This window comes from Chanodichthys erythropterus, unplaced genomic scaffold, assembly GCF_024489055.1.
Source record: "Chanodichthys erythropterus isolate Z2021 unplaced genomic scaffold, ASM2448905v1 ctg002040_np12, whole genome shotgun sequence".
In the NCBI taxonomy this organism is placed as follows: Eukaryota; Metazoa; Chordata; class Actinopteri; order Cypriniformes; family Xenocyprididae; genus Chanodichthys; species Chanodichthys erythropterus.
This window is the reverse complement of record NW_027125676.1, coordinates 260,001-267,803: the sequence shown is the minus strand read 5'-3', so window position 1 is coordinate 267,803 and position 7,803 is coordinate 260,001. Positions and strand designations below refer to the sequence as shown.

General features: G+C 39.5%; 8 non-coding genes across 8 annotated transcripts; all 8 read left to right on the top strand.

Annotated features, from left to right (window-relative positions):
- The first annotated feature begins 2,615 nt into the window (after positions 1-2,615).
- LOC137016834 (5S ribosomal RNA) lies at positions 2,616-2,734 on the top strand. The gene has a single exon (XR_010894406.1). It is a non-coding gene; the product is annotated as a 5S ribosomal RNA (ribosomal RNA).
- A 60-nt stretch (positions 2,735-2,794) lies between these two features.
- LOC137016832 (5S ribosomal RNA) lies at positions 2,795-2,913 on the top strand. The gene has a single exon (XR_010894405.1). It is a non-coding gene; the product is annotated as a 5S ribosomal RNA (ribosomal RNA).
- Positions 2,914-3,000: 87 nt separating this feature from the next.
- On the top strand, positions 3,001-3,119 carry LOC137016831 (5S ribosomal RNA). Its single transcript, XR_010894404.1, has one exon. It is a non-coding gene; the product is annotated as a 5S ribosomal RNA (ribosomal RNA).
- A 60-nt stretch (positions 3,120-3,179) lies between these two features.
- On the top strand, positions 3,180-3,298 carry LOC137016830 (5S ribosomal RNA). Its single transcript, XR_010894403.1, has one exon. It is a non-coding gene; the product is annotated as a 5S ribosomal RNA (ribosomal RNA).
- A 60-nt stretch (positions 3,299-3,358) lies between these two features.
- LOC137016829 (5S ribosomal RNA) lies at positions 3,359-3,477 on the top strand. The gene has a single exon (XR_010894402.1). It is a non-coding gene; the product is annotated as a 5S ribosomal RNA (ribosomal RNA).
- Positions 3,478-3,537: 60 nt separating this feature from the next.
- On the top strand, positions 3,538-3,656 carry LOC137016828 (5S ribosomal RNA). Its single transcript, XR_010894401.1, has one exon. It is a non-coding gene; the product is annotated as a 5S ribosomal RNA (ribosomal RNA).
- Positions 3,657-3,716: 60 nt separating this feature from the next.
- Positions 3,717-3,835, top strand: LOC137016827 (5S ribosomal RNA). Its single transcript, XR_010894400.1, has one exon. It is a non-coding gene; the product is annotated as a 5S ribosomal RNA (ribosomal RNA).
- Positions 3,836-3,895: 60 nt separating this feature from the next.
- Positions 3,896-4,014, top strand: LOC137016862 (5S ribosomal RNA). Its single transcript, XR_010894434.1, has one exon. It is a non-coding gene; the product is annotated as a 5S ribosomal RNA (ribosomal RNA).
- Positions 4,015-7,803: the final 3,789 nt, after the last annotated feature.

The window sequence follows — 7,803 nt, the reverse complement described above, 5'->3', positions numbered from 1 at the left end:
TAATGCCAAGTATAATTAAAACAAATCAAGCGTATGGAGTAAAAGGAAGAGATATAGCCGACATAACGATGAGTATAAGAGATACAATATGGTACATGAAAGAAAAAAATGAAGAAGGATATGTAATTAGTTTGGATTTTGAAAAAGCGTTTGATAGGGTTGAGCACAGATATTTATTTGAGGTTTTAAAGAGTTTTGGTTTTGGCGAGAATTTTATTAAATGGATTGAGATTTTATATAAGGGAGCACTAACAAGGGTTAAATGTAATGGGTTTTTAACAGACTGTTTTAAAATCACACGGTCAATTAGACAGGGTTGTCCGCTTTCTGCGTTATTATATTCACTTGTTTCAGAACCGCTAGGATTGGCAATTAGACAAAAAGAGGGAATACATGGGATTGAAATAGAAGAAAATGAAGCTGAGGGGAAAGTTTTTCAATATGCTGATGATACGACAATAATTGTAAAGGGAAAAGGGAGTGTTAAAGAAGTAATGAATGTTGTAAATGAGTATTGTAGAGGGTCTGGAAGTAAAGTAAATGAGGACAAAACAGTATATATGCGATTTGGTAAAGCTATGGTTTTAAGAGATTGTTTTAAGTTCAAGGAAGTTGAAGAAATTAGGATTTTAGGAGTTTTAATGGGGAAGAATGAAAGGAAAGTGAGAGATGAAATGTGGGAGCAACTAGTTACAGATATAGAGAGGAGGTTAAATTTTTGGAAATTAAGAACTTTAAACTTGAAGGGGAAGGTTTTAATTTTGAATGTTTTAATGGTTTCTAAACTTTGGTATATTTTATATGTGTCTGAAATGCCGTTATGGACAGAACAGAGGTTGAAGAAATGTTTTCTTGACTTTTTATGGGAGGGGAAGCCAGCGAGGATTGCACATAACACGATTTTAGGAGCGGTGGAAAAGGGAGGCTTAGGTTTAATGGATGTGGAACAACGAAAACATGCTTTGAGAGTTAAAATTGTTAAGAAATACCTAAATGAAGAAAACAAAACTGAGTGGAAGAAGACAATGGAATACTTTTTAAATAAATGTGGTGGTTTTAACATGGGGAATGGAATTTTATGGATGAAAACAAAAATTTGGATGACAGAAGGATTACCTGGTTTTTATAGAGAAATTTTTAGTGCTTGGGGAAAGTTTTTAGCAAAAGTAGAGTATGACCCACATGGGAGAGAAATCATTTTAAATCAACCTCTGTTCTTAAATAGCAATATTTTAAAACAAGGGAAAGAGATATTTTTTAAGAAATGGATGGAAGTGGGGATAACGAGAGTGAGAGATGTTTTATATGAGTTTAAAGAGGGTTTTTTACCAACACAGTATGTCATTGACGCAATGGAAATAGCAAAAGAAGAATACAGCAATCTAGAAATAACAAACAAATATGACATCATTAAACACGCGATACCAAAAGACTGGATTAAAAGAATAGAGTGTATGGAAGAAGAGCCAAAAGAAAAGAACATTTATGTGAAACTGGGGGAAAATTTGTGTGATTTTAAAGAATGTACTGTAAAAATGTTTTATTGTGTTTTTAGAGATGGTGTTTTTAAGGAACCAATTGTAAATAAGTACTGGGTGCAGAAATTCAAAGATTTAAAAAAAGAAAGTATATGGAGAAACATGAGGGGAAAATGTGTGGAGACAAAATTAGAATGTTTGGATTATTTTATAAGACATAAAGTGGTTTTTACTGAGTCTATTTTAAATAAAATCGGGATGGCACAAAATGCAATGTGTAAAGTGTGCCAAGAAAAGGAAGAATGGATTTTACATATGTTTTTATATTGTAAAGAATTGGAGGATTTTTAAATAAGTTTAAATGTGTGGTTAAAGAATTGACTGTGGAGTGGGATGAAAATGGAATGGAATGGAACAGAGTGGTGATGTTTGGATGGGAAAAGAAGTGTCGAAACAAAACGTTTATAAATCTGTGGCTGATATTGATGAAAAGTGCAATATGGGAAAGAAGAATTGTGGCGAAAAAAAGAAAAAATTGTGTTGGATGTTTGGACTGTGTTTAAAAGAAAAACAGAAGTGTACATGGAAAGACTTTATGTGTATTTTAAATGTGAAAATATGTTAGATGCTTTTTATCGTGTTTTTACCCCACAAGTTTGTTGTGTTTTAAAGGATCTAATGTGGAAGCTGCCGGGGAGTGAAGGAGTTTTCTGAATTATTTATGTAAATGGATGATGTAAGGTAAAAGTGTGATATGTGATTTAAAGGAGAAATATGATGTAAAGGAGATATGTGATGTAAAGGAGAAATGTGATGTAAAGAAGATTTGTGATGTAAAGGAGATTTGTGATTTAAAAGAGAAATGTGGTGTGAAGGAGATATGTGATGTAAAGATGATATGTGATTTTTATTGTATTATTTATTGTATTGTATTTTAATGATTTGAAATTTCTTAATAAAAAAAAAAAAAAAAAAAAAAAGCACGCCCGATCTCGTCTGATCTCGGAAGCTAAGCAGAGTAGGGCCTGGTTAGTACTTGGATGGGAGACCGCCTGGGAATACCAGGTGCTGTAAGCTTTATGTTTTTCTGAAAGTATAAAGAATGTCTTAAATAGCCCACTCTTGGCAGCAGTTTTCGCTTACGGCCATACCACTCTGAGCACGCCCGATCTCGTCTGATCTCGGAAGCTAAGCAGAGTAGGGCCTGGTTAGTACTTGGATGGGAGACCGCCTGGGAATACCAGGTGCTGTAAGCTTTATGTTTTTCTGAAAGTATAAAGAATGTCTTAAATAGCCCACTCTTGGCAGCAGTTTTCGCTTACGGCCATACCACTCTGAGCACGCCCGATCTCGTCTGATCTCGGAAGCTAAGCAGAGTAGGGCCTGGTTAGTACTTGGATGGGAGACCGCCTGGGAATACCAGGTGCTGTAAGCTTTATGTTTTGTTTCAAAAAAAAACAAAAAAAAACAAACAAAAGAGTGTCTGAATACCTTAAGTAGCCCACTCTTGGCAGCAGTTTTCGCTTACGGCCATACCACTCTGAGCACGCCCGATCTCGTCTGATCTCGGAAGCTAAGCAGAGTAGGGCCTGGTTAGTACTTGGATGGGAGACCGCCTGGGAATACCAGGTGCTGTAAGCTTTATGTTTTTCTGAAAGTATAAAGAATGTCTTAAATAGCCCACTCTTGGCAGCAGTTTTCGCTTACGGCCATACCACTCTGAGCACGCCCGATCTCGTCTGATCTCGGAAGCTAAGCAGAGTAGGGCCTGGTTAGTACTTGGATGGGAGACCGCCTGGGAATACCAGGTGCTGTAAGCTTTATGTTTTTCTGAAAGTATAAAGAATGTCTTAAATAGCCCACTCTTGGCAGCAGTTTTCGCTTACGGCCATACCACTCTGAGCACGCCCGATCTCGTCTGATCTCGGAAGCTAAGCAGAGTAGGGCCTGGTTAGTACTTGGATGGGAGACCGCCTGGGAATACCAGGTGCTGTAAGCTTTATGTTTTTCTGAAAGTATAAAGAATGTTTTAAATAGCCCACTCTTGGCAGCAGTTTTCGCTTACGGCCATACCACTCTGAGCACGCCCGATCTCGTCTGATCTCGGAAGCTAAGCAGAGTAGGGCCTGGTTAGTACTTGGATGGGAGACCGCCTGGGAATACCAGGTGCTGTAAGCTTTATGTTTTTCTGAAAGTATAAAGAATGTTTTAAATAGCCCACTCTTGGCAGCAGTTTTCGCTTACGGCCATACCACTCTGAGCACGCCCGATCTCGTCTGATCTCGGAAGCTAAGCAGAGTAGGGCCTGGTTAGTACTTGGATGGGAGACCGCCTGGGAATACCAGGTGCTGTAAGCTTTATGTTTTTCTGAAAGTATAAAGAATGTCTTAAATAGCCCACTCTTGGCAGCAGTTTTCGCTTACGGCCATACCACTCTGAGCACGCCCGATCTCGTCTGATCTCGGAAGCTAAGCAGAGTAGGTCCTGGTTAGTACTTGGATGGGAGACCGCCTGGGAATACCAGGTGCTGTAAGCTTTATGTTTTTCTGAAAGTATAAAGAATGTCTTAAATAGCCCACTCTTGGCAGCAGTTTTCGCTTACGGCCATACCACTCTGAGCACGCCCTAGTGGAAGCAGGAAGTGTGTACAGCTTGTAGGAGAAACCAAACAAAGAGTGTTTTTGATAGTGTGTTATAAAAATTTAAATCTTGGTTTTAAACACACAGTTCCTTTGGAAAGGAGGTCTGGTGTGTAGAGAGGTTGATTAATCCCCAAGCAGCTCTTGCTGTTTGGGGATAAATACTCTCTTAGTACTGTGGAGAAGGTCACAACACTGGGTGACAAAATGGAGAATGGAAGAGCAATGGAGAAAAGCAACATGAGAGAAAAGGACGGAGATCTGAATCAAAGAAGGAGTTATGAAAAGAAGCTCACAGTACTGGTGGAAATAGAAGGGCAAGAGAGAGTTACAATGATGGAGTTGTTGAAGAAAGTGAGAGAAGAGTGTGGAGTGGTGATCGGCTGCAGATACAAAACGCCGAGAGAGTACGAGCTGACGATGGAAGAGGAGAAAGGAAAGGAGAAGTTATTGGACGGGCTAAGAATAAAGAACAGTCGGGTGATGGCAAAGGAGGTGGACAGCATGGAGATGGTGGTCTCTTTCCTCGGGCTGCCAACATACATCCAGGATGAGGAGATACTGAGAAAGCTGTCGGAGTGGGGAGTAAAAGCAGTCTCAAGAGTGAAGAGGAGAATGTGGCCGGGGACTGAAATCGCTGATGGGACAAGATTTTTGAAGGTGAAATTTAATGATGCGGTAAAATCCTTACCATACTCAACAAAGTTTGAGACATTGGGGGGGACAGAGCACTTTAGGGTCATCCATGACAGGCAAATGAAGGTCTGCCGCCTGTGCATTCAGCCTGGTCACATTGTGAGAGACTGCCCGAATTTTAGATGTTTTAAATGTGACAAGCAAGGCCACTATGCAAGAGAGTGCAGAGAGCCAAACTGCAAGGAGTGTGACATGAGGCCAGGACTTTGCGTGTGTGAAACACCGGCGGCGATGGACGAAGAAAACAGTGATGGAAAGGAGTCGGATCTGTATGAGGTGGAGGAGGAGGAAGAGTCCGAAGAAGTGGAAGGTGCAACTACTGGAGAGGAGGAGAGAAGGGGCACATGCAGTGAGGAGGAAGGAAAAGAGCAACGGAGAGTGACTGAAAGCATGAGCAGTCAAGACAAGGTGGTTCTAGAGTGGAGGAGGAGAGAGAGAGAGAGAAAAAGGGAAGAGAGGAGAACAGAGCCAGGAAAGAAGATGGCAATGGAGGGTTCGGAGTGCAAAAGCAGAGAAGAGGAGAAAGCAAAAGGCGAGGATGAGAGCCAGGAGGAGGAGGACAGTGTGGAAGGGAAAGGCGAAAAGCTCCAGGCAAAGGGAGGTGGAGAAGGGAAAGAGGTCACAGAGAGCCCAATGGCAAGCCAGGACGAGGAGATGGATACAAGCGATGGAAAGAGAGTGAGAAGGAAAAGAAAGAAGAAAGAAACGGAGGAGCATACCGCAGAAAGTAAGTGTCTGGATTAATCAAAATGGGGGAGATAATTCAAAAAACAATGATACTTTTTATGTGGGGCCTTATGAACATTGCCTGTTTAAATTGCAATGGATTAAGAGACGAAAGTAAGTTTGAAAATATAAAGGGATGTTTAAAAGCGGAGGTACTCTGTTTGCAAGAGACCCATTGGTCTGACGAAATAATGGACAATATAAGAAAGAGATGGGAAGGAGACATCTATGTCAATCATGGGAATGCAAAAGCCCGTGGAGTGGCAACTTTGATTAAAGGAGGTCGAATAAATAATGTGAAGCAAGCATACAAGGATGGCAATGGGAGATTGCTAGTGATTGATTTTATGTTTCACAACCAACTCTTTAGGTTGATAAACATTTATGCACCGAACATTGAAACTGAGAGGAGAGAGGTTTTTAAAGAAATGAAACCTTTGTGCAAAGGGAGTTGTATAGTGGTTGGCGACTTTAATGTGTGGTGCACAAGACTTGACGCATCAAGTAGTGCAAACTTTAAGTCTGATGTGTCAAGAAAGTTTTTAACTGACTGGATGCAAAATGAGGACGTGGTCGATGTCTGGAGGGAAGAGAACCCGTACAAAAAAGAGTTCTCTAGAAGACAATTGGTGATGGGGGTGTTGAAGCAAAGCCGCATAGACTTATGTTTAACAAAAAGAGAAATGTTAAAATATGTGAAAAATGTGAAATACAAGTTTGTGGGAATAAGTGACCATGCTATGATGGTGGTAAGGGTGGGTGTAACTAGGGAGGAGAAGGGTATGGGACACATGGGAATGTGGTGTTTGAATGCAGAACTTTTAAAGGAAGAGGCATACAGAGAGAACATCAGAAAATGTATACATTATGAAATGCAAAATGATTTATTTGATGAAAATGTATGTGAATGGTGGGAAATATTGAAAGGGAAAATTAAGAAAAGAAGCATTAGGTATGCAAAGCAAAGAGATTTTATGAGAAGGAGTAAAGCAGAGGATTTGGGAAATGAGATGAAGAGGGAAGTGGAAAAAATAGAGAGAAATCCAGAGCAAAGTAAAGAGAGGTATGAGCAGATAAAAGCAGAAATAGAATATTATGAAAAGGAAAAAAGCAAGGGCGCAATAATAAGAAGTAGAGCGCAGTATGCGCTAGAAGGGGAAAGAAGCACAAAATTCTTTTTAAACTTAGAAAAGAAAAAACAAAGGAAAAAGCATATAATAGAACTGGAAAATGAGAAAGGTGAGAAGGTTACCGATTATGTGGAAATAATAAAAGAAGCAGAAACATTTTATAAGAAGTTGTTTAAAAAAGAAGGGGTAAAACAGGAAAGTATGGAGGAAGTGTTGAATACTGTGGATGCAAGGTTAAGCGAAGACGAGAAAAACATATGTGAAAAAGACATAAGTATTGAAGAAATAAAAGAAGCTATAAAGCAGACTAAAAAGAATAAAAGTCCAGGCTCAGATGGGTTAACGCATGAATTTTATAAAACCTTTGAAGAGTTAATAGCGCCAATATTGGGGAAGGTTTTTAGGAGAATGGAAGAGAATGGGGAGATGCCTGAGTCAATGGGGTTAGGAATAATTACAATATTATATAAAAATAAAGGAAGTCCACTGAAGTTAGAAAATTATAGACCTTTAAGTCTACTAAACACAGACTACAAAATACTGACAAAAATACTGGCAAACAGGATAAAAGAGGTAGCAGGGTCAATAGTATCACCAAGCCAAGCTTACAGCATAAAAGGGAGGGACATAACCGATACAATCTGTACAATAAGGGATGTAGTAGAAGGGATGGGGAAGGATGGGAAGGGTGGTTTGATTTTATCTATAGATTTAAATAAGGCGTTTGACAGGGTAGAACATGGTTTTATAGAGCAGACAATGGGGAGATTTGGGTTTGGGGACAGGATGAAAAAGTGGATAAGATTAATATATGCAAATGCTAAAAGTTGCGTAAAAGTAAATGGGGTTTTAACTGACCCTTTTCATTTGGAAAGGTCAGTTAGACAAGGATGCCCACTGTCAGCAATTCTGTACTCGATAACAGCCGAGCCGCTGGCAACACTAATCAAAAAGGATAAAGAAATAAAAGGTATTGAGATGCCAAATGGGTTAATGAGTGTAATTCATCAATATGCAGATGACACTACTTTTACAGTCAGAGATATAGATAGCATAAATAAAATCAGAAAACAGATGGGAAAATATGGGGAAGCGTCAGGGGCAAAAATAAATGTGGGAAAATCGGAAATAATG